General features: G+C 40.2%; 1 pseudogene; it reads left to right on the top strand.

The window, feature by feature from the left end:
* Positions 1–20,954: 20,954 nt before the first annotated feature.
* LOC118525195 (peroxiredoxin-1 pseudogene) lies at positions 20,955–21,525 on the top strand (annotated as a pseudogene).
* The last annotated feature ends 2,885 nt before the right edge of the window (positions 21,526–24,410 follow it).

Below are 24,410 nucleotides of genomic sequence, written 5' to 3' on the forward strand. Positions count from 1 at the left end.
TCCTCATCTGAATTTGAAGATCCAGAGGCAGGTGGATCAAATAGAAGACAAATATGACTCAACTGTGGGCTTGGATCCCTGGGATGTCATTGGCCTGGAGGTGGTACCATTAAGTTTTTCTTTAAGTGGGGGGCTCCCACTTCTGTGGAGGGTGACAAGAGAGACAGAGAATGGAAAATTAACACTGGTCAAACAGGTACATCCTGGAGTGCGCCAAGATTGAGGGAACAGCTATAAAGCAGAATGAAAACAGAACTTGGGGCAAAAATCTAGATTGTCGGAGGTTACAATAGAACTGTGGCATCAGAAATTGCCTGATTGTTAAAAACAAAAAACCAAAAAACAACCTTGTACTTAGTCACACTCCATCTACTGTTTCATGCCTTCTTCCCTCTATTCAACCTGCTCGCCTGTCAACAATTCTTCTCTCCCTTATCCTAAACTCAGTGAGGCTTCATCTTCTCCAGAACCTTCCCCTGTAACCCAGGTTGAATGAAATGATCTTTATCGGTTCTCATACTATCCTGGAACTACCTCCATTATTTGTTTCATCATATTACACATGAAATTCTCCTTTGAAGTGTCTGCCACACTCATTAGACTAAGAGGTTCTTTGATGGTGTGAACCGTACCTTACTTCACTCTCCTCAGTGCCAGCTACTTTAGGTGCTAAGAAAAGATGTATTGAGTTAACCTGCCAGGCCTGACAGGTAGAATAAATAAACAAGGGCATGTTCCGTATAAGGAGAACAGCTACTCTAATCCAGATGGTTGTTACCGAGTGGGATTGCAGCCCCATATTGCCAGAGCTGAGGTTTTGGAGAAGTCAGAAGGGTCAATGTTTTAAGTAGATATTTCTATCTTAGATGTTAGTGGCAATACATTCAGTTTGAGAGATTCTCTTCGGGCCAAGACAACCCGGCTGTTTCCAGCAGGGGTATGCTGGTTGTGTCTCTGCTGTGGTATTTCAACACGGGATTTTTTTTTGCTACGAACTACAAGAAACAACCCTCGATATCTGAGACAAAACACCAAGACAGCAAACAGAAGAAAAGAAAAGGAAAGAAATATAGAGGAAGGATACAGGACGAGGGATAATCAAAGAATTGGAGGAATAGCTGAATAACCAGGTTTGAAGCAGGTCAGAGCCTGGGGAGTGACAGTGAATCTTGGAGACTGGAAGTCACAGACAGAGGAATAGCTAGATTCCAGCAGGCTTCCGTTGTGTCAAGCAGCTATGACTTCCATTGCTGGTATGGTTGCCAGAGGTAGCAAGGAACAGTACTGGACACACAGTTAAATTTGAACTTCAGATAAACAACCAATAATTTTTTAGTATAAGTATGCCCCATGCAACTTTTATTTTAGCAATTCTAATTACTAGGAGTCAGAGTCTGAGTTCCTTAATTTGGGTCACACGTCTATCCTTAGTTCCTTGAACGAACCATCTAGGAACACCACGAGTAATGGAAGAGAGATAGACTTCTAAAAGAAAATTGGGGTCTTCAACCACAGGAAAAGGTAAGGAATGTGAGGATGTCAAAATGGATCATTCTCTCTCTCTATCTCTCAGTCATCCATATATATGTGTTCATTATTGTCTTTTTACATACACACTTAAGAGGGTGATACTAAAAATGTTTTTTAAATGTTGATAAGTCTGGATCCAGGTTCTCTTCTGTGCTGCATGTTATCTGTTCAGTGGCTGGACTGGGGGCAGGAGGTCTATGGTCCCAGTGGAGGATCCAAGAAAGTGCTGGAAAGGCACTAGGTGCTCTTGTTAGCAGCTGTTTATTGCTCAATATACAAGTATTAGATGGCACAAGAAAGTGATTGTCTTTGTTTAGCAAATACCTTGATGGGGTGTTTTGACAGAGTTTGGGTGCTGCTATGAAATAATGGAGGAAGAGAACCCTACAATATTCCGTGAGAAGTTAACATGAAGTTGAATCTGTGCCAAGGAAGAAACTGGAGAGTAGATGAAGAAGCAGCAATGTGAGGATGCACACAGCCCCTGGCTGGGCTCTGCGAAGGATGGTCATTGAGGAAGGCCTGGTGGCATGGCAGCTAAAGGACTTCCAAATGATAATGTTTAATATTAAAATTTAAATTGGTTTTTGTGCTAAAGTGGCATACAAATGCCTTATGAGGTAGTTTGGTATGACATCATAGAAAAGGAGGTATGTTCTGCATGTGGGTCAGCGCAGACAGGAGGGAAGAGAACAGTCATAGGAAGTGGGTGTGAGCGAGTTTGAGAACTCATGGATGCAGAAATACAGAACGTGGGCACCATAGGAAGTGTGAGCTGTGAAGAATCCCTTTGAATTTCGTGTGTATGGTGGGAGGGGGGATCTAGCATTTTATAAAAATTTAATTAAATATCAGAGTACAGGGTGACTCCAGCTGACATTTGAGTCGTAAATATGACCTAGATGGATAATTTATATTATGCAGTTGTATCTTTTATATCAACCACAAGTTCTTTCTAAGGATTGTTAATGTCTCGGTTGTCGGGAGTGGGTGACTCTGTCTCAGTCCTGCTCCTTGTTCCCAGTGTCTTCTCTTGTGTCATTCTTTTCATCACAAATCTTGTGTTGCTCAAATCTTGTCTCCCTCTTATTTATTTGAGAGAGAGAGAGAAAGAGAGAGAGAGAGAACATGAGCAGTGGGGAGGGGCAAAGGAAGTGGAAGCAGCAGGCTCCCCGCTGAGCAGGGAGCCCGATGCCCCTATGCTGGGCTCCATCCCAGGACCCTGGGATCATGACCTGAGCCGAAGGCAGATGCTTAACCGATTGAGCCACCCAGGTGCCCTTAAGCCTCCCTCTTTCTTGTAAGTTGCAGAGATTCTTTGCTGCGCTCTGTGTTTAGCTGGAGTCTAGTAATTATGGTACAAGGGCTTTCTAAATTAATGGAAAGATAATATATGCTCCCACCTATTACTGCTACTATTCATACTCTCTATTTTATTTCTCTAACTTTCTCTTTTATATCTGCACATTCCACATGGTGCTGATACTACTGTGAACAGGAAGCAATTCCACCCATTTTGGAGCATATGACTAAGATCATGGGCTCTTGGGCTCTTGGGTCAGACCATCTGGATTAAAAATCTTGGCTCCACCACTTGTTATCAAGCTACGAGACCATTCTGTGCCTCAGTGGACCCCTCCTGTAACAAATTTAATGGGGTTATTATTTTAATAGGGTTCTTATTTTAACTGGGTCTCAGAATCATAAAACTGGGTGAATATGGTTGTTGATTTATGACCAACTCTCATTATTGCTCCATTCAAGGTGATTTCTTTAACCATCTCTCTAGGGTGACCCTTATGAAACCATCCCCAGAAATACAAAACTAGGACACTGATAATAGCTGATTCTGTCTCCTACCTCTTTCTTTCTCTCTTGTCTATGGTAACTACTATCCCAGATGTGGTGCTTACCATTGTCCCTCATCCTGGCAGCACACTTCTACTATATCTCTTCACCAAAAAGTTTTAGTTATTTTTAAATTTATAAAATGAAAATGCCAGACTGTATATAAACTTCTGTGACTTGTTTTTTTTTCACCTAAAATTATATTGCTGAGATTCATCTATATTTTTGTGTCTAGATGTCATTCGTTTGTTTTGACTGGTGCAGAATACTTTATTATAGGAGCATACCAAAATAACACAATTTATTTTCTGTTTCTTCTTTCAATTTCATTATTTCCAAGTTTTTGCTACTATGCAACAGGGCTGCTCTAAACATCTTTGTACAGGTTTCCAGGTGGAGGTATATAGGACATTCTCTTAGGCACGTACCTAGAAGAATTGCTGGATGGTAGTCTATGCATATGTTCCAGTTTACAAGATAAAACCAAACTGATTTCCAAAACACAGAGGCATTTGCAGTCGATTTTTGATATGGTATAAGGAGGTGCTCAGTTTTTCATCTGTTTCCTTATGTACAGCCTTGGTCTAACTCCATTTGTTTAAAAGCCTTTTTTCCCCAAATGATTTGGTGTGCTACCTCTTTTATATATCAAAGTTCCACATATGTGTGGGTGTTTCTTGCAATCTGTATTTCACTGATCGATTTTTCTGTCCCTCCACTGAGATATAATTGCTATAGCTTTAAAGCAAGCTTGGATATTTGGTAGTGTCTGAGATATCTTGGACCCTTTGGCCTTCCATAATAATTTTAGAATCTGCTCTTCCTCTCATGAACATCTTTTCATGATATCTCTTTATCTATTTAGTTCTTTAATGCATTTCAGTGATGTCTGTAGATTTCCCAAGATGTCTCTCACATTTTTTGTCAGGTTTAATTCTGTATCTTTGATTTTTGTTGTTGTTGCTATTTCAAAGAGAAGCTTCTTTTTCATTAAATTTCCTAAACTGTTCCTGGTGTATAAGAATGAGTATCCTCCTTGGTAACTTCTTTCATTATTTCTAATAAATTGTCTGTAGATTCTTTTGGGCTTTCTATGTTAATGATAATATTGCCTTCAAATAATATTTATTTTTTATTCTCAGTTCTTATAGTCTTAGTTTCTATTTCTTGTCTTATTTTGATAGTAGAAGTGGGGATAATGGGCATCTTCATCTGTTTTCTATTTTTCCCAACTTAGTGTGGTGTTCACGGGATGGTATGTTGCTGTTCTTCAGATACACTTTATTATTGTAATTTACTGAGGGTTTTGTTAACTTTTTTTCTGGGTCTATGAAAAAGGTCCTATGGCTTTTCTCCTTTAATCTGTTAACATGGTGAATTACACTGGCAGATTTTATAACCCTGAACCAGCTGTACATTCCTGGGATGTACCCAAGTTATTCATTGAATATTATCACTTTTATGTATTACTGAATCAAAACCATTAGTATTTGGTTTAGGATAGTTTGCGTTGATGATCAGGAGAGAAATGGGCTTGCTTCTCCTCCTTCGTCTGGCTTGGCTCTCTCCGTTGCTGCCTTCACCGCATGAATTTAGGAACACTTCCCCTTTCTATCCTCTAAAATGTTTGAAGGAGATTGAGTTGATCAGTGTCTTAGAAAAAATTAACCGTACTTGCCTGTGAAACTATATGTGCCTAGTGGTACAGGGAGAATGCTGCTAAATGTTTAATATTTGCTTTTGGTTGTTGGTCGGGGCGAGAGGCGGGTGGCTAATCCGTAGCGCCTGACGACTTCCTTGGTGTCAATTCTCCCACCATGACGGATTCCAGGCTCCTGATGTCACTGTGACATCACTGAACACGGCCGGAGATGGCTCTCGCGAGGCTCCAGCATGACCCATAATTTCTGCTTTTGCCCTGCAGTCACTCTAAGCGCAAAGGCTGTCTCGATGCCTCAGAAATTGGAGTCAGGGGCTCCAAAGGTAATCAAACCCTGGATGATGATCTGACATCTAGCCTCTCCTCACGCTGCTCTCCCAGCCTGCCATGTGCGCTGGAAAAATGACCTGTGCGTCTTAGCCTCCCTCCTCAGACCTGCAAGGTCTGCAAGGGTGACTGTGGCAGTGGGATCACTCATCCAGGATAAAATGGGAGCACAGGGAGTGGAATTAGTGGATCACATGACACCCGCAAGTGTCTTCATCTACAAGGAGACTTCAGGGTAAATTATATTAAAATACTGGGGTTTTCTCTGCACAAGATATTGAGTGGGTATTTTGGAAGGGTCTTGCTGGATCTCCTGTGATGTAGCGATGGCTCTCCTTTGGCTGATCACTCCTTCCTCAGTGTTTTCTCACTAGTTAACAATTCACTGATTAACTAGCTAGCTAATTAACTACAGTAATAAATATTTGTTTATTAAATATTAACTAAATATTAAATGTTTTGTTTATTTAATATATTTATATCAAATATGAATGACTTACAAAACAATATTTTCTAATAAATATCTTATAATAACATAATAATAATGTACAAAATATGTCTAAATATTCACTGAACATCTGTTCTAGCCACTAGACCAAGCACTGCTTTAAGTACTAGGAAAACAGCATAAGTAAAAGAGACACAAATATCTGTATTTTCCAAATCCATTCTCTTTCCATCCTATTTCACAGGAAAAAAAAATCACATATTCTTTGACTTGCCTTAATTGAGAGGGGAGTGTAGTCACTTTGGGCAAGCTGTGGAAACCTGCCTCAGCCCAGCATCAAAGCAGGTCCTGCACTCCTGTCTGCCGCCTTCCAGATTTCCAGGGACAAAAGTCAGACCCCAGTCTGCTGTGTCCCTGATAACAAAGGTTCTCTGAGTGGTCTTGTGGAAACCCCCCTCTCCAGCCCTCTCAATCGTTAGACTTGTTTTGAGGGGACTGGAGTCACCTGTCACCCTTTCTCAAAGGAAGAGGGTTTGGGGAGCAAAGGGTAGATTTTGCCGAAGAAACTTCCTCACAAAATCCTCTTCCTCACCTGTGCTCACTTGGTGATGCAGGGTCATTCAGGGCAGTGGTCAAGAAAGAATTCTTGAGATGTTTTATGCTACAAAAAGTTGCTTTTGTTATAGTACAGGGACATGACCCATGGGCAGAAAAAGCTGCACTTGATATTGTGAGGTGCGACTGATGATATATTTGTATGAATCAGTTGTGGCCGGGATGGGGGGGAGCGGAGGGGTAGAGATAATGGAAATCTCTAAGGCGATTTCTGTATGTTAAAGATGACTTACAGGAGCCTGGAGGTCTGCCTATTGTCAAGCGACGGTTGCTTTTGGTCTCTAGCAGAGAGTAACATGAAGAAGGCAGCTGTGAGTTCCTTAAGGAATGTCCCATTCTGCATGTCTCAGGTATTTATCAATGGGCTGCAAATTGTAAGGAAATTTAATTTTATCTACATTTCTCTTGCTTCGTTCTCCTCATCTTTGGCACTCTCTCTCATCGCACCTTTGTGGACAAAATCTTGTTCTTAGTGTTATAAAATCACCTCTCAGCTGCAATTTTTCCATTTCTGCATGTGGTCAGTCCTTTGAGCTACCTCTGTCTTGAATGCAGTATTTTCAGCCTGTGCTCTCAATCAGAATGCCTGGGCTGAAACTGGAATCTGAGACCCATGACAATAGCTGTGAGACATTGGACAAGTTACTTAACCTGTCTGTGTGTCAGTGTCCTCATTTATAGAATGAGGTTTACAGAAGGTCCTGCCTCATGTCTTTATCATGAGAGTCAAAGTATGAACAGCTCTTAAGAGTAAGGCTTGGACCGTTGTAAGCCATTGTTATTTTGTAGCCTTTTTCTGTGCCTCAGTTGAAACTTCTAAATCAGCATCCTGTTGCTTTATTCTGTTTCCTTTTAACCTCTTTTATCTTTCTGTCCTTAGACTGATTGGGATTCAAGTCCATCCAAGGCACTCACTCATACCTAGGCTTCTGCTGGTGATGACATTCTCCCACATAAGAGTTTTTTCCTCTTTCCTGTTCACTATGTACAGTTTACATAATTATGAAAAATGAGCCACTTCATCAAATTTTCCTAAGCTTGTTTTTGAAAAAGCAACTTCTAAGCTATTACCAAGCAAGGAAGAGAGGTATAGTAATCATTTTTCTTTTTTAGTGGCAGCTAGAAATTAGAGCTTTCTGTGGGAGGAATTTAGTAGTAACTTTCAATGCTGGTTTCTTTATTTTGTCTTTCAAGCAGGTAATTCTTCAGTAAGAGTGAGTGACTCTTTTAAAGAAGTTAAGGCAGTAATTTTTTATGATGTTAATGATGGTTGGAAATAATATCCCATTCTCAATTTGTGACATATTCGAGGAAACACACCTCTATTTCATTGCTTTTCTCTGATTTTTCAAGGGTTATAATAGTTGAACTCTAAGTTCACAATAAGATCATTAGAATCATAATTCAAACAATGTGAAACTGGACCACTTGATGCAAGATTTCTTGATTTCTTGATGTAAGACCTCTGGAATTGCAAAGTAACCAAATTCAATATTTTACCTACTTAGTAGAATTTGGGTGCCAGAAAAGTACTTTGCAATTTTTCTCACTGAAGGTCATGGAATTTTTGAATATTCTCCAGTGGAGATCAAGCCAGGTTATAATTCACATAACTTTAGGTCAGTTTCGTGAGCAGAAAAATTCCCATCTATAAAAAAGTAGGAAGGCTCCTCCAAGGAATTAGAACCTCTTACATTTCAGCAAAAAGAGATTAAAAGCTATTTTTGTGGAATGGTTCTGGAACTTCATGTAGTAAAAAAGTTTAGCTCAAACATTTTTTTCTGGATTGGTTTTATCAACCAAATAATTTTTTTTTGTTTTATGTTTTTTTCTTTTCCTGCTTATTTAAATTTAGCTGATTGTTTGAATTAATCAAATCTACCTTTTGTTTTGGTATTTTGAGAATCAATAATTCCTGAATGTATTTCATGGGATGATGCTAGTCCTGTGAGATATTCATTCATTCATTCATTCATTCATTCATTCAGTGCTTATTTATTGAGTACCTGCTATATGTCAGAGACAGTTGCTGGGGATAAAGAGGCAAATAAAACAGACAAGATCTCTGCTCACACGGTTTACATTCTAGTGAAGGAGAGGAGAAATGAGCTAATAAACTGGTAATTCTGTAATATCATGTAGTAAATAGTACTCTGAAGAAAAATAAGGTAAGGTAAAGGGCTAAAGAATAGAGGAGATTACTCTTTTAGAAATGATGTGTTACATAAAATGGTAAAAACGTCCTGATAGTGTGATACCTGAACAGAGATCAGAACAGGGTCAGTGAGAAAGGCTGAGAGATATCTGGGGAAAATGGTCCAGGCAAAACAATAGCAGTGGGAAGAGCCCAAAAGGGCAAAAGAGTGCTTGGCATATTCCAGACATGGCAAGGCAGTCGGTGTGGCCCAGGGAGGCAAATGTGACACAGATATTGATAGAAGTGAGAGACCAGATCATGTAGGACTTTATGGACCTTGGCCAGAACTGTGATTTCCATGCTGAGTTAATGTGAAGCCATTGGACATTGCTGAGCAAAAGGAGGGTGACATATTTGATTTGTGCTTTACAAAAGATGATTTTGATTGCTAAGTGGAAAAATGTATGGCAGGCTGGGAGGGGAGGTAGGATATTACACTATTTTTTTCCTTAGGATTCTATAGTCCAACAAGTTTTGGAAACACTATATTAAACAAAGGTAAGTATTAAGGGATTTTTTTTTTTTTTGTAGAGCCTTAATATGTTGATATATCTTGTGTATCTCAAACAGTGTGATGGAATATGGAATTCCCAACTTTCCCCACGAAAATATTATTTTTAGGGACCCTCTTCAGAGATTAGTGTTCGCAGACCTCATGTAGGGTGTTGCCGATGCCGACACCACCTAAATAAATCATCTGTCTTTTTTTTTTTTTTTTAAGATTTTACTTATTTATTTGACAGAGACAGCGAGAGTAGGAACACAAGCAGGGGGAGTGGGAGAGGGGGAAGCAGGCTTCCCGCTGAGCGGGGAGCCCGATGTGGGACTCGATCCCAGGACTCCGGGATCATGACCTGAGCCGAAGGCAGCCGCCTAATGACTGAGCCACCCAGTCGCCCTCATCTGTCTTTTGAGAAACATAAACACTTTCAAACAGAGCTGAGAAGGAAGCTATCAGAGTGCCTCATAATTTCTTCTGCGACCTTAATTCCTGACCCTAGTGAGATTGTTTCCTGTTTTTTAGCAAGGCATTGTGAGAGTAGATTTTTTCAGAATTCTATGTTGAGAATCAGGGCACTGAGTATAATTCTAAATCCCTACAGCCCTAGTCTATGCCTTTTGGTGTCCAGCTTTTGATTAAATACCCACATTTCTCCACCAGAGGAAATAGTGCATAGAAGATTCTTGTACATCAGTGGAAAGACAAGTCTGCCTTCTTATGGAATGGCTAGTTTTTAATGGGCAGGAGAACCCTGGATTTGTCAAGAGAAATGTTATACCCTTTTGGGTAGGCTGTTAACTCGGAAACAAAGTTATTCATGCTAGGAAGCATGCTCATTATTTTAAAAGTAGTTCTTTAACTAATGGGAACAGCGAGTCATGGAAACCTTAGATTTTTCTTACCTCCGGAACATGATATGTGTGTCTCTTAATTATCTATGGAAACAAATTCAACACATAACTGTGTCATGATTCATCACATTTGAATGTCTCTGAAAAGATACTGAAAAAATTTCTACCAATTTTCCCTAAAACTTTGCTAAATTAAAATGTTTTAAAGGTTAACTGTCAAATCTACGGGTGGGAGGAGCTTTCAAAAGGTTGAGTTTCCAAACTAAATAATGGGTCTTTACCCTATCTAAAACCATTTGCTTAAGGTGGTTTTGGGGTTGCTTTGTAGAAGGTTTGGTCACCTGAGGAAAAAAAAAAGGGGAGAATAGATGTACAACAGGATAGAGTGAAATAACCCACATCCTCGGGCCCAATGAGGCTCCTTTCCTTAGGACAGGAGGTTCCAGGAGGGAGCACATGAAGTGGGCACCGCGCTATAGGGCAAGGGCTTTGGAATCAGGCACTCTTTGGCTGGAATCCTAACTTTTTCACTTCCTAGATTGTGGCTACTAGTTGTTGTTTACATTTTGAGCCTCCATTTTCTCTTTTAATAAGGAGATGGTGATACCTCCTTAATGGAGCTGTTGGGAAGATAAAACAAGACAACACATAATGCAACCCATTTGTCACTATCCCTGGATGGAGCTTTTGTGTTCACCAGTGTGCCAACTTTGAAGCAGAACTTGGCTGCTTACCTTTAGTAGAAAGAAACCACTCCAAAACACTGGTGAACAACTCAATATATTGGGGGAAAGTTAGAGGCAGTCATTCACACAGCACAGGATATAGCATTTCCTGCCCAAACTTGCAACTAGCTATCTCTTGCTAAGTGGGCAGAGACTGCTAAGTGTGTCACTCTATCCATTTGGCCTTTCTTCCTTTTAGCAACAGAAGCCTCCAAGTTTTAGCTGAGAACATGGCTGCGCAGCTAGAGATGACATATTCCAGTTCCCTTGCATCCAGGTGTGACCAAGGAACCAAGTCAGGCCCATGGGGATGAACAGTGATGTGTGCAATTGCCCTGTCATCTTCTCAGAGCTAAAGCTGCTCATCTTGCACTCTTTTCCATTTCCTGTGGTCTAAAGAATACTGACGAACAACATTAGAAGTTTAGAGTTCCCAACTAGTCATCCTTGAACTGTTAAGTGCTAGCAAAATAAGCGATCTCATTTAAGCCACTACATGGTGAGATGTTTTTGTTAGAGCAGCATGATCTGCTCTCTCATCATGCACAGACCGGTTCTCAGTTTCAGATCTTTTTCCTCCTTGTCCCCAGGGCCTGCGTTTCCAGGCTAGTCTCCCCCTTCCTGCACCTAATGCCTCCATTCACTCCCTCTTGTTCCCTTTCTTGTGCAGCTCAATTTAACTTTTATCCATCCCTTCCAAACGTCATTCCCCACACATCATTCTTTTCAGTTCACAGAGACCCTCCAGTCACTGAGGTCTATCTTCTTTAGATGGTAGAAGAGAATTTTAAATCACAAATAAACTACTGTGTAACAGGTGCTTGATGCTGGGTTCCTCCACTTCCCATTTAGCCCTGTGCCTTCTCTAGGAGTCGATATTAGAACTGAAAGATTTAAAGTACTGTGGTACTAGAACTGTGCTGTAGATAAAAACTGAGCCATGGGAAGGATCCAGATCAATCATAACCTGAGCCAAGTTCAGACACCCTAAGAATGTGTTGGGTGAAAGAGAACCTTCTTGGAGAATCCCCAAACCTGATTGCTGATCTGAAGATTAAAAATATGTAGATTCCAGGGTCCCACTACTGGAAAGTCTGATTTTATAGGTTTGCTGTAGGGTCAGGAAATCAGTATTGTTAGCATGTATCTCAGGTAATTTTGATGTAGCCATTTAGCTGGTGCATGAACTGACTAAAATCTCAGTCTAGGACTTGGCAAGAATCCAGTTAAGGAGAGGCAAATGACAGGTGATGTTCATTTCCACTACTCCCCACTCCAACTCTCAGCTCCCCTGATAACACTAGACAAGATTAAACTGATAATTCAGCCATGGAATGAGGAGCCTTAAACGTTTCCAACTACTTCAAACTATGGGTCAGATTCCACTCTCAAGTTCAGCCATGTATGGCCGAGGACTATAAGGGGCTTGGAGCATATCCAAGTCAGCATCACAATTTGGCTTGGTACACATATAGAAATTGCCAACGAAAGACAGAGGGAGAATAACAGGAATTGGGAACACATCTGTTTGAGGGCCCAGCTACCTGATGTGTTAGCGTTGGCAACGCTTGTACACTTTGTCCTGCCAGTGAAGCTGCTGTCAGGGAAACTGAAACACTGACCTCATATGGCTGGGATCAGCACCAGTGATGCCTCTATACACATTAGGCCTTCAAAACAGTTCTGGGGGTTGATCTGGGGCTCAACTTGGCAGCCCTAAGCCATACAGATCATTACCTATAATGGGAATTATGCATGTTTATTATTGAGCTGATTTATTTTGAAAATGTTCATGGCCTAGGGCTCTAAAACTTGCATACAGAAAATAAATTCAACATTTAAATGAAAAGCAGCAACTTCCAAACAGAAAAATAGGTGGTAGAATTTCATATTCCAAACATTATGCTGCAAATGCTGAAGGTCAGAAGAATGTTTTAGAGGGAAAAGTACTGGGGAATCAGAGGTGAGGAAACAGCCTTTGAAAGCTTTCTCTTGCATCCTCTGCAAGGAGGAGGATGCCCTACAAGTCATGTGTCATTGCTCACCATCTCCCTCACACGCAGGATCCAGGAGGAGGCTGCAGAGCCAATGTTTAGAGAACCTTCGCTACAGGACCAGATACGTGGGATTTTATCCTCTTTGTACACTTTAGTTTTAAGGAACATAAGGAGACACCATTTATAATGTAAAAAGTCTGGGATTTAATTACATTTAACTTAATGAAAGAGCTTGTACAACCTTCTGGCACTACTTTTGGGCATAGTTGTGAATATTGAGCTGGCATGTGAACAAGAGCTATTAATAAAAAGGCTCATCCTCTAGATTAGCACATTGGATTATGTGATTTTCCAAGTTGTCAGACACGAAGAAGAAATTATTTGCTCTTGTTTTGACAGAAATATGCTCAAGCATTTAGGATTATCTTCCAGGCCTCAAATGTTCAGAGAATCTCAACCCCTCTTGACCCAATGGGTCAAGAGATCCACGTCAATTCAAATTACCCTATTATTCCCTTTTTGTGAAAATTTGTTTATATTCTATATGTCTGATGACCATTTCTCTGGACAATTCTATAATAAGAACTTTCTCATCTTTATCTCATTGCTGTTCTTTTTCTGCTCTCCCCCATGTACCTCATCCCCTAGCAAGTTTCTAACAATAATGTTTATTGAACCCCTACTTTGCATCAGGTTTTGTACTTGGTGCTCACACACACATTTATTTAATGCTCCAAACACCCCTAAGTAAGTGATATTATTCCCATTTTACAGATGAAGAAATTATTACTCAGAAAGGATATGGATATAACTTGATCAAAATAATGAAACTAGACTGTGTCCAAGCTAGAATTTGAATCTATGTCTTCTAAGTCCAAACCAGTGATATTTCCATTGTGTTACTCTGCTTTGCTATCTTTGTAAGTAAGCACTTGGAATTTAAGCATATGTACTTTTGAAACAAAGGAATTCCAGAGCATATATTATGCTATCTGAATTCAACTTGGTAGAATGTCATTTGATTAAAGGATTGGGATATACAGACCATAGAGTAGAGTATTAAATCAAGTTGTTTTGTTTTATATCAATTAAGGAGTTTCAGGGATAAGAACTCTAGGAGGTCTGAACCTGCAGAGCATGCTCAGTTCCTAGGGGACAAGGACATGAAATAAAGGACATTTTCTTATCTTTATAAACTGGCACCCATGTTAACATGGTCTTGGAAATCCATGTTATGATGGAGTCTCTCAGGTAATATTACTTCCAGTTGTAAATTTAATTTAATGGAAAAAGAAATAAATCTGTATTTATAAACATACTATTGAGTTCTTGCTCTGACTCTTAAAAGTTACATAGATTTGGCAAATCTCAATCTCTCTAAGCTACTGCCCAGTTACCTATAAAATGGGCATTATACTACTAGCCAGGCCAACACTCCTATCCATGTTCAATGCTAGATTATATACTCTTTGGTTTAGGGCCAATTTCTGTGTCTTGAAGAGTACTTAGCACAATAGAGGGGTCCATTCTCTATTGAACTGATGAAGTTAAAATATGCTGATGGATAGGAAAGTAACTTGGAAACTATAAAAGGAACTGAACTAATTTTTTTTTCTTAAAAAAATAAACTTTTTACTTTAGGACAGTTTTAGATTTAAAAATTGTGAAGGTAATACATAGAGTTCCCAGTTTCTCCTATTACTAACATTTTACGTCAGTATGGTACATTTGTTACAATTAATGAACCAGTATCAAAACATTATTATTAATTTACAAAGTCCATACTTCATTCATATTTTCTTAGTCTTTATATAATGCCCTTTTTCTTGTTCCTTGTTCTAGGATCTCATCCATAGTTCCACATAACATTGAGCCATCAAGAGTCTTTAGGTTCCTTTTGACAGTGACAATTTCTCAGACTTTGCTTGTTTTTGATGACCTTGACAGTTTTAGGCAGTACTGAGTATTTTGTAGACTGTCTCTCCATTGGAATTTGGGCATTTGTTGTGATTAGATTACGGTTATGTGGTTGGGGGAGGAAGACCACAGAGATAAAGTACCATCTTCATCACATCATATCAAAGGTACACACGATCAATATGACTTATCTTTGTTGGTGTTAACCTTGATCACCTAATGGCTAATGTAGTGTTCGTCAGGATTCATCCCTGTAAAGTTACTTTTTTTTTTTTTTTTTTACCCCCTTTCCATATGGTATTCTTTGGAAGGAAGTCACTATGAGCAGCCCATACTTAAGTAGAGGGGGTGTTATGTTCCATCTCCTTGAGGGTGGAGTAACTACATAATTTATTTGGAATTCTTCTTCATGGGATATTTGCCAATTCTCCCCACCTGTTTAGTTATTCAATCATTTATTCATATCCGTATGGACTATGGATATTTATTTTATACTTTGGGCTATGATCCAGTACTATTTTATTTTGTTACTCAAATGTAATTATTAATTTTACTATTAATAACATTACCAGGCAGAATCCATAGTGGACTAGTATTCTAGTATTCTGACTCTTGAAATTCTATTCAAGAGTCAGAAAGGTGACTGTGAGGTTCAGGACTTGTGTCTATTCTGCTCACCTCTGTACTCTCAGAGCCTGGTTCTTGGCTTATGTTATGTGCCTTGTAAATACTTCCTGAATTAATATCTGAAATATAGTATTGAGTTAAAAGTGTCATTGATTATAAAGATCATGGGTAAACAGATTTGTTGCTGTAGGATTTATATCCAGGATCACAAAAGTTTGGTAGCCATGGAAACAACTTGCAAATTTATCACTGGACTCCTGAATGTCCTTTTCCACCCACACCACACACACTATACCATAATCAGAGGCAGAGCAGAAAATGCTACTCTTCAGTGAACTCCCACTGTGGGCGGCACAGAGAAACATCACATGTAACATTGAGAAGGCTCATGTGTTCCATGAAATTCTCTGTTAACACAAAATGGCCATCATGGTTCCCCCCAGCCAGGCCCTGAAGTGGAGTGCAGTTACACAGCTGAGACAGCAAGCACTTGGTGACAAGAAAGCAAAACCCTGCTTCTTATCTGCCTTCAGAGCTCCCTTCACTTATCAGCTACAAGCACTCAGTTTGAGTTTGGAGAGGGAGACTTTGACTGTGTACCCTGCCATGTTCAGTTAGAGAATGAATCTTGAAATTCCAACTGTGCCAGCCAGAGCAACACAGGCAGGAAGTTAGGGGGGGTCAGTCCCTCTGGTGGTGCTCCACCACTGGTATTTGTCTATAACCAGGGATGAGTCCAAGCGCTGGCTTTAATTTATAGTGTCTGGCAGTTTCTACGGCTGGGATCTTAGCCAAAGACAAGTTCTCTCCCTCTGTCTTTATCCAACTCATTTCTCAGTTAATATTTTGAAGTATTCTTCATGAATCCCAAAATACGCCTTTTGGAATTTCACCACGATCCTCCCAACCTCTGTTATGTATTATTTCTAAATCAACATTTTACCAAATTCTAGTTCCTTCTGGATCAGTAAAATATGGAATTGGATTCTAGTTCTGTCATGAACTAGGCCAGTCATGAAAACCCTCTGAGTCAGGTTCCTTATCTGTATGACAAGCAAAATCATGCCTGCTTGAACAGATGGTATTGTGAGGTTAGAAATGATTACATGAAAGTATTAGCCCATCACAGAAGCTAAGTAAATGGTAAACATTTGTTTATTTGAAGGTGCAGAGGGAACTCTTTTCATGGTAAAAATGCAATAATGCATTAGTAAAAAGAAAAACCAAGTGGGAAAATATATAGAAAATGATTCTTCAGGAATTATTCACATCCCTCATTGATGGGAGGTTAAACAGGTCATTGTGCTGGTTTGGCCAGTTTATATTTTATCACTTAAATGCCATTTCTCTGATCATGTCTGAGAATAATCCAATTAACAAATTTTTGGGGACAGAAGAAAACCGAAGGAGTTAAGACCAGGAACTAGACTCACCTCCAGGTATGGGTCAATAATGAGAACAATGGATTTGGTTTTGGATTCCACCGTGAACTCTGAGATGAATAGAATCAGATAACTGAAGCAGCAGGGTCAGAGAAAGAGCCAGAAAACCAAAGGTGGAAATCAAGAAAATGTAAGAGAATACAAAATACAAGGGATGGAGTAAGGCAGAGTTAAAAACCAAATCTAGTGGATATGGGGACTGGTCAGGTAATTAAGAGCAGAGCTGGGGTCTTGGTATGTGAAGAATTGATCAAGGATTTGTTCCAATTCTAGCCAGTTTCTAAAATAAGTTATAATTTTTAGGGGTGCATTTTATCATTATTTCCTTTTTCCACACCACTGCATCTGCCAACCCACTCTGTTGGCTCGTTTCTACCCTGTTCCTGAATGAAGTTTTACCTAGATCCCATAGCTTCTGTGCACATTCTAAATAGTAACACGAAAAGTCTTAATTTTTAGGACAATAAACTATCCAGTCTAAACTAATGTTAGAACTCCAAACCCTCCTTCCATTTAAAACTTCTATACTCCACCCCATCCCACTCCTTGGGCTCAAGCCAGGCTAGCAACCTGCAATGGAGGAAAGGGCATGGTTAACTGATTCTCCTCCTTTCCCCCAAACCGCCTGGCTGCTTTTTCTCCTCATTTATAAATCTGCATCAGAGGCTAGAGGGGAAGGGGAAGGGTTCTGGCATGGCAGGGGTGGGGGGGGGGGTGTTTGATGGGCACAGTTTCACCCATCTCTCTGGGATGTCAGACATCTAATCATTCTTCTTTGTTTTGTGTTGTTTTTTAAAGATTTATTTATTGATTTTAGAGAGAGTGTGCGCGGGTGCAAGGGGTGGGTCCAGAGGGAGAGGGGAGGCAGACTCCCCACTGAGCACAGAGGAGGGGCTGGATCTCATGATGCTGAGATCAAACCTGAGCTGAAACCAAGAGTTGGATGCTTAACCAATTAAGCCCCCAGGCACCCCAACACCTAATCATTCTTTATTGGTTGGTGCTTTTGGGGGTATTTGGAGGTGGCCTCCTCCCCCTTCTAGAGCTCCCCCCAGCAGTTCCCTTGATGTAGGCAATTGCTCCGCAGGTTGACGGCTCTGTGCCTTGGCTGGGATCAGCACACTCCTCAGAGAGTTCCTAGGAGTTCAAGTCCACAGCAGCCCCATTGTGGGGAGAGTGTAGACAGCTCCAGAAAGCCCATTTCACTGTAGACTGGATATCCCTGGCCAGCATCTGACCTTTAGGCTTTGATTTTTCTAAGAACTGTGACAAAATTTTAAACCAGTTCCTTTGAAGTCACCTTCACAGGGCTTGAACAGCGCAGTGGCGGCGAAGTCTGGCAACAATCTCGCAGCTGTCCTCTAAAGAATCGTCCCTGGAGAGCTTCATCCCAACCTCATCACACTCACCTGCTTCATGTAGCCTGGACACAAGCAATGCACTGAGCATCACAAAACTGGACTCAGGGTTTCTTGGCTGGTTCCACATAGATGGTCTGCAGCCGACTGCTTATGGCCTTTGGAGCTTGACCAACATTGCAAATCACCAGAAGAGTCCTATCTAACATCGGGTGACCCAACTCGAAGCCTCTCTAAAGCACCTGTCCGTGCTGCTGCAGCATTAGCTGCTGCTCTTGCATTTCCCTGGGGGAATCCTCAAGGCGGCCGACGGCTTGTTGCGCCCAGGCTCCGTTTCTTCCCCTGGGAAGTCATTGCAGCTTCATGGTTCACTGTGTTCGGCTAATAAACTCCACCCCTCAGTTCCTGAGTTATCTAGTATAAACAATTTAAATCTCTCTGTGCCACGCTTTCAGCATTTTTGAAGACATAATACTTAACTCACCGGATTGTCTGAAGATTAAATGAAAGCCCATTTGTGCAGTACTGACCCCAGTGCCCGGTCTATAGGAGGCACTCGGTAAAGGGTGGCTTAAAAACGTTGTCTTTGGGGCACCTGGCTGGCTCAGTCGGAAGCGCATATGACTTAATCTCAGGGTGATGAGGTCAAGCCCCACGCTGGGCATAGAGTGTACTTAAAAAAAAAAAAAAGATAAAAAAAGTTGTCTTTGTGAGATGGATCAGCCTGTTTGAAGGAAGACTTTTTGTGAAGCTCTGGGGAGAAGTAAAGCAGGGTTCATTCTGTGTACTTGAGGTTTTGGTTTAAGAGCACCCTTCTGGAGCAGGGCAGAAGCAAGGCCCCATTGACATATGCATGGCCCACATAGAATGTTTTGGTGAAAAAGCAAAATAAACCAGAGATATTTTGACAGATCAGTCTGCTTTATATATATTTAGTTTTTGAAGGATCAAATCTTGTCTCTTTATATATGATAAAGTGAAACAATGATAACTAAGTATAAATCTGCCCTTTGGGATTGAGTAGGAAATTATCCTGGTAAAACATGGCCTGTGTGAGATATACCTGAGTTAAGAGATAGAAAAAAGCTCCAGTGTTCACATTTTGAGCACAGTTGTTCTACCAACTTTGAATTTTTTTCTTCAGATTCAGTCTTTATCTCATCTTCAAGAATATTCTATGAGATTTTGCTAAATATTCTGCCAAGTTTCACAGATAGTATTTCTGAAAAGGCTCCATCTATAAAACCTGTAACCTTAACTTTAATAGTCATGAATGTGGTTTAATAAGCTCCATTTTAGGAGAGCCACCTGCCCAACAGGCCTCTCTGTACCCTCTCTTCTATTCCCAGCAGGTGTATCTAAAGTAACCCAGCATGGACTTTCAAGTTCTTTTAAGAATCCAGTTCCCAGCATTTAATGTTTTTATGCTCTGTTTTTTGAGGTAGTAGTTTAAATATATGGAAACCAGATGCATTTAAGAATGGTCTAAAAGAACATTCATTAGACCTGAAGAAGTATTTAGGCACCCACCTGTGACCCAATTTAGGAGAAATTATACAGCTAAAAGATTAGAACAGGCTGATGGATTCAAGTCAATTCTTTGAGAGTGGAAATGCTGAGTTCAATTTAATGTATATTACTGTAATCATGACAAAAGCATTAACATAGTAATATTGGTCCAAAATATTTTTTAAACAGACTTAGTTTGAGTTCCTGCATTCCTGTTGATGAAAGGGATTTTCTTAACGGGCAACATCAGTGTTCTAAAAACAAAACCCTGATGATGTGGACAACTGTGGGACTGAATTCACATTTTACATGTGTATGTGATTCAGGCTTTTGAGTGACTATTGCGACACTGGCTTGTTCTAGAATATGGTTGAATACTAATCCCCGTAGGGTATTTAAAACCAAGTAGGAAAGACATTTCTGTGTGTTTTTTTGTATTTTCTTTTTACATTAGCTCTCTCCTATGAGAGGCCCAGAAATAGTCCTAGAAGAGACAGAGCCTGGAAGAAACTACTTCTCTGCTCCCTCTCCCGACCCTCCACATAATATTTGGCATATAAACTTGTCTAGGACAGGAGGAAGTGCTTAGAAATATCTTTGGAATCTGAAAATAGGAAAAGAAGTCAGAAGACATGAAGGCTGAGAGAAGTAGAAGTTGAGAGAGGGATTCTCAGCTACCTTGTCTGTGTGGTGGACACAGAGAAGGGTGAGTTGGAGGGTGAATAGCTGGATAGATCTACTTTTCCTCATATGCTCAAGTCCATCTCAACAGGTCAGGTCACACTTTGGATGCATCCTCTTGTAAATGGCTGAATACATCCATCCTAATTAATCAGAAAATGAGAGGAGCAAAACTGTCCTTGGGGGTAAAACAAAAGAATTGTGTTTGAAGTCCGATTTGGCTGCTTAGTGATTATGTGAGCTGAGAAAATCCCTCAGTATCTCTGAACTTCAATTTCATCCAGTATAAAATGGATGCATTAATACATACTAAACAGGGTTTTTGCTAAAAATCAGTAAGATAATATGTAATACAAATTTTCAGACAAACAGTGAACATTTGGACACATTACATGTTATTTTCCTCATTACACAGGAGGTTTCTTCAATATAAAAGATACAGTGTAAGTTTCAAAGATCGGGATGTCCAGATGGAATATCCATCAAACATATTAGAAGCATCTTAACCATCAGCAGACCAGGCTCTCCTATGCAAATTTGGCTGCCTCAAAAGAACTTCATCCAGACCCAAAGGCTATTCAATAGTCAAATGGGAATGTAGGGAATGCTGCACTGGAGAGCTCAAATCCCTCCTAAAGACAGTCAAATTCAAATTCATTAGAAATAAACTGAACTGGTGTCTTCTTCCTGCCTTGTCTTCGGCATTTTTGTTCTCAGAGCTGCCGACAGCAAGATGTCTTCAGGAAATGCCAAAATTGGGCATTCTGCCCCCAACTTCAAAGCCACGGCTGTTATGCCAGATGGCCAGTTCAAAGACCTCAGCCTATCTGACTACAAAGGAAAATACATTGTGTTCTTCTTTTACCCTCTTGACTTCACCGTTGTGTGCCCCGCGGAGATCATTGCTTTCAGTGACAGGGCAGAAGAATTTAAGAAACTCAACTGTCAAGTGATTGGTGCTTCTGTGGATTCTCATTTCTGTCACCTGGTATGGATCAACACACCCAAGAAACAAGGAGGACTGGGACCCATGAACATTCCCTTGGTATCAGACCCCAAGCGTACCATTGCTCAGGACTATGGAGTCTTAAAGGCTGATGAAGGCATCTCGTTCAGGGGCCTCTTTATCATTGATAATAAAGGTATCCTTAGGCAGATCACAGTAAATGACCTTCCTGTCGGCCGCTCTGTGGATGAGACTCTGCGACTGGTTTCAGGCCTTCCAGTTTACTGACAAGCATGGGGAAGTGTGCCCAGCTGGCTGGAAGCCTGGCAGTGATACCATCAGAAGAGCAAAGAATATTTCTCTAAGCAGAAGTGAGCGCCGGGTCATTTTAGGGCTGGGCTGCAGTGGGTAGCCATGAAAACAAAATCTCTTTTGTACTATTGTCATGCTTAGAACATAAGACTTTAGACTGTGCAGATGTGGTATGGGGACAGGACAGGCCTTTCCTGCAGGGGTTGAGGAGGCCAGCCTTTCTTCCTCTGGAGAGAATGGCCTGAGCTGTTATAGGGCAGGCCAACTCTTATGTACAGTAGTAGGGCATCACTTTTTGTCTTTTGTTGTTTCTATTAAACTTGAACTGAGGAAGAAAAAAAAAAAGAAATAAACTGAACTTCCCAAATAAAAGATGGTGGCAGGCTGCATTTGGCCCGGTGGTGCTGAGTTTATGGTTCTCTGTTATATGGTCAGGTAGAGAGAGATTTATAGCAGAAACCAGGAATGGCTAAGCTTTACATCCTCCTTTACGTGATATGGAAACAGAGTAATCCTAAGCAATTGAGAAATAGCTGGCTTCCTGTTAACACACAGTGAACTAATAGATTAATTTATTTCAGAATGAAGTTCTTATTCTGCCACTCGATACCTTACAAATCTGGTCCAAAACCATCTTTTGATTTTCTTCTCCAGCTTTTTCTCCTCTGTGCTACTCTGGCCAAATGAAACTACTCATTGTTCCCACGTGCGTTTTGCACGTTCCCACTTACGTGTCCTTCCTTCACCGGGACTGCTTTTTCTGCATTTTATCAAACTCAAATACTACTCACCATTTAGGACAAAATCAGGTGTACCCTCTGCTTCATCTAAACAAACGTTTTATACATAATAGTCCTCCTTCATGATATATGTTCTTTCCCTGTTGCAGACAACAGAATCCACTCCAACTGGCTGAAAGAGAAAGAGATTTATTAAGGGAGGCAGAAAATCTCAGAGTCACTGGGACAGTAGGAGAAGCAGTCATTAGGCTAATGGCCACTTCTCAGGATACCACAGTACTTGCTTGGTACAGGGACTATTGCCACAACCCACCCCGTATCCTTACTGCCTCTCCTGCCACTTAAGCCATCAGAACAAATATTTAGGACCTCACCTATGGCTTCCAATGCTTGTTTCTGAGCCAAAGGTTTACACAAGCATATCTTAAAGTGAGTTATTTTAATGCTCTCGTTGTCCCAGATTTGACCGATAGTAGCCTCTTTAAGCTGGCATCCATGTCCTTTGACATGTCTCCATTATTCTTTGAGCACTTTCTTATTTTTTTGGCAGGACAAAATGTTCTGGATTAAAGAAAATGAAGAAACATGACAACTGAATGCAAAATGAATTCTGGCCTAGTTCCTGGACCAGAAAATAAAGTTTTTCTATAATTTATTACTAGAGCAATTGGCCAAGTTTGGTTAGGCCTGTGGATTAGATAATAGTATTGTATCAAAGTGAATTTCTTGATTTTAACTGAGAGCATATTCTTGTTTTAGGGAAATCCACACTGCTGTGTTCAGGGGTAAATGGGTATCATATCTGCGACCTCTCAAATGATATTTTGGAAAAACTAACAATAGAGAATTATATATATATGTATATATGCATGTTTTTGTATATATGTAACATATATGTAACACATCTCTCTCGTGAGGGTGATTGATAAAATAAATGTGGCCAAATGTTACCATTTGGGAAATCTTGGATATGTGGAATTTTTTATACTGCTTTTGCTATTTGTCTGTAATTCTGAATTGTGTTAAAATACAAAATTTAAGAAAATAAGCAAACAAACAAACAAAAGATCTTGCCTTTCTAGGGAGAATAAATCGTCTGGAAAGAAAAATGGAGAAAAGAATCCAAGAAAGGAAGCTATTATGGTTGTCTGAGGACAAACGGCCATGACATGGACCAGGCAGTGGGAGCAGTGGATATATTGGGTTGTGAACAGACTCAAGATATAAATTAGAGGTAGAACTGACTGGACTTGGCTATGGGTTCTATAAGGGCTGAGAAAAGGGACACTTGAAGGAGGACTCCTGGGTTTGCGGCTTCAATAATTTGATGAATAGTAGTGTCATTCACAGGTAGGAGAACCTGAAGAGGGAAATTTTGCAGAGAAGGGGAAATAGAGAACTTTTATTTGGACATAAAAATTTGAGATGGGCATCCATCTTAGAGATTTGAGATTAGTCATCCAAGTGGAGATATGTGACATACATGAGCAACTCAGGGGAGAATTTTGTGCTGGAATAAAACTTACAGGGGTGGCCAAAATAAAGATGGTATTTAAAACCATCGAACTAGATAAAATTACCTTGGAAGTGAATGTGGAGGGAGAAGACAGCCTTGAAGCCCTACCATATTTCAGAGTGGATACATAGGACCTGCCCTATCATTTATGGGGTTCACTGCAAAATAGAAATGCAGAGCCCTTTGTTCAAAAATTACTAAAAATTTCAGTATAGTGACAACAGAGCATTAAACCAAATTTGTGGCCCATCTAAGGGGGGTAGGCAGCCCTATGTGACTCCCCAGCCCTGTACACAAAGAAGGAAGTTCCAGTAAAGGATATTGAAAGGGAACATTCAGAGAAATTAAATTAAATTAAATTAAATTAAATTAGCCCCCTCGCTCTCACTCAAATAAATAAATAAATAAATAAATAAATAAATCTTTAAGAAAAAAAAGAATATTGGGTAGAGAGACCAATAGAATAAAGCAAAGGTAAAGAAGCAGAAAGAATGAGTATAATCAATCTGTTTGAGGAAGTTTTGCTCTGAAGAAAAGCAGAGAGATTAAGTGATCGACGGAGGGGAAGTTGAGTTTTTATTTTTAAAGTGAAAAATGGAACAGTTTGTAGGCTGATGGTCAGAATCCAGTAAAAAGGGAGGGAGTGGTGATGCAAGAGAAAG

Source organism: Halichoerus grypus, chromosome 5, assembly GCF_964656455.1.
Source record: "Halichoerus grypus chromosome 5, mHalGry1.hap1.1, whole genome shotgun sequence".
Classification (NCBI taxonomy): Eukaryota; Metazoa; Chordata; class Mammalia; order Carnivora; family Phocidae; genus Halichoerus; species Halichoerus grypus.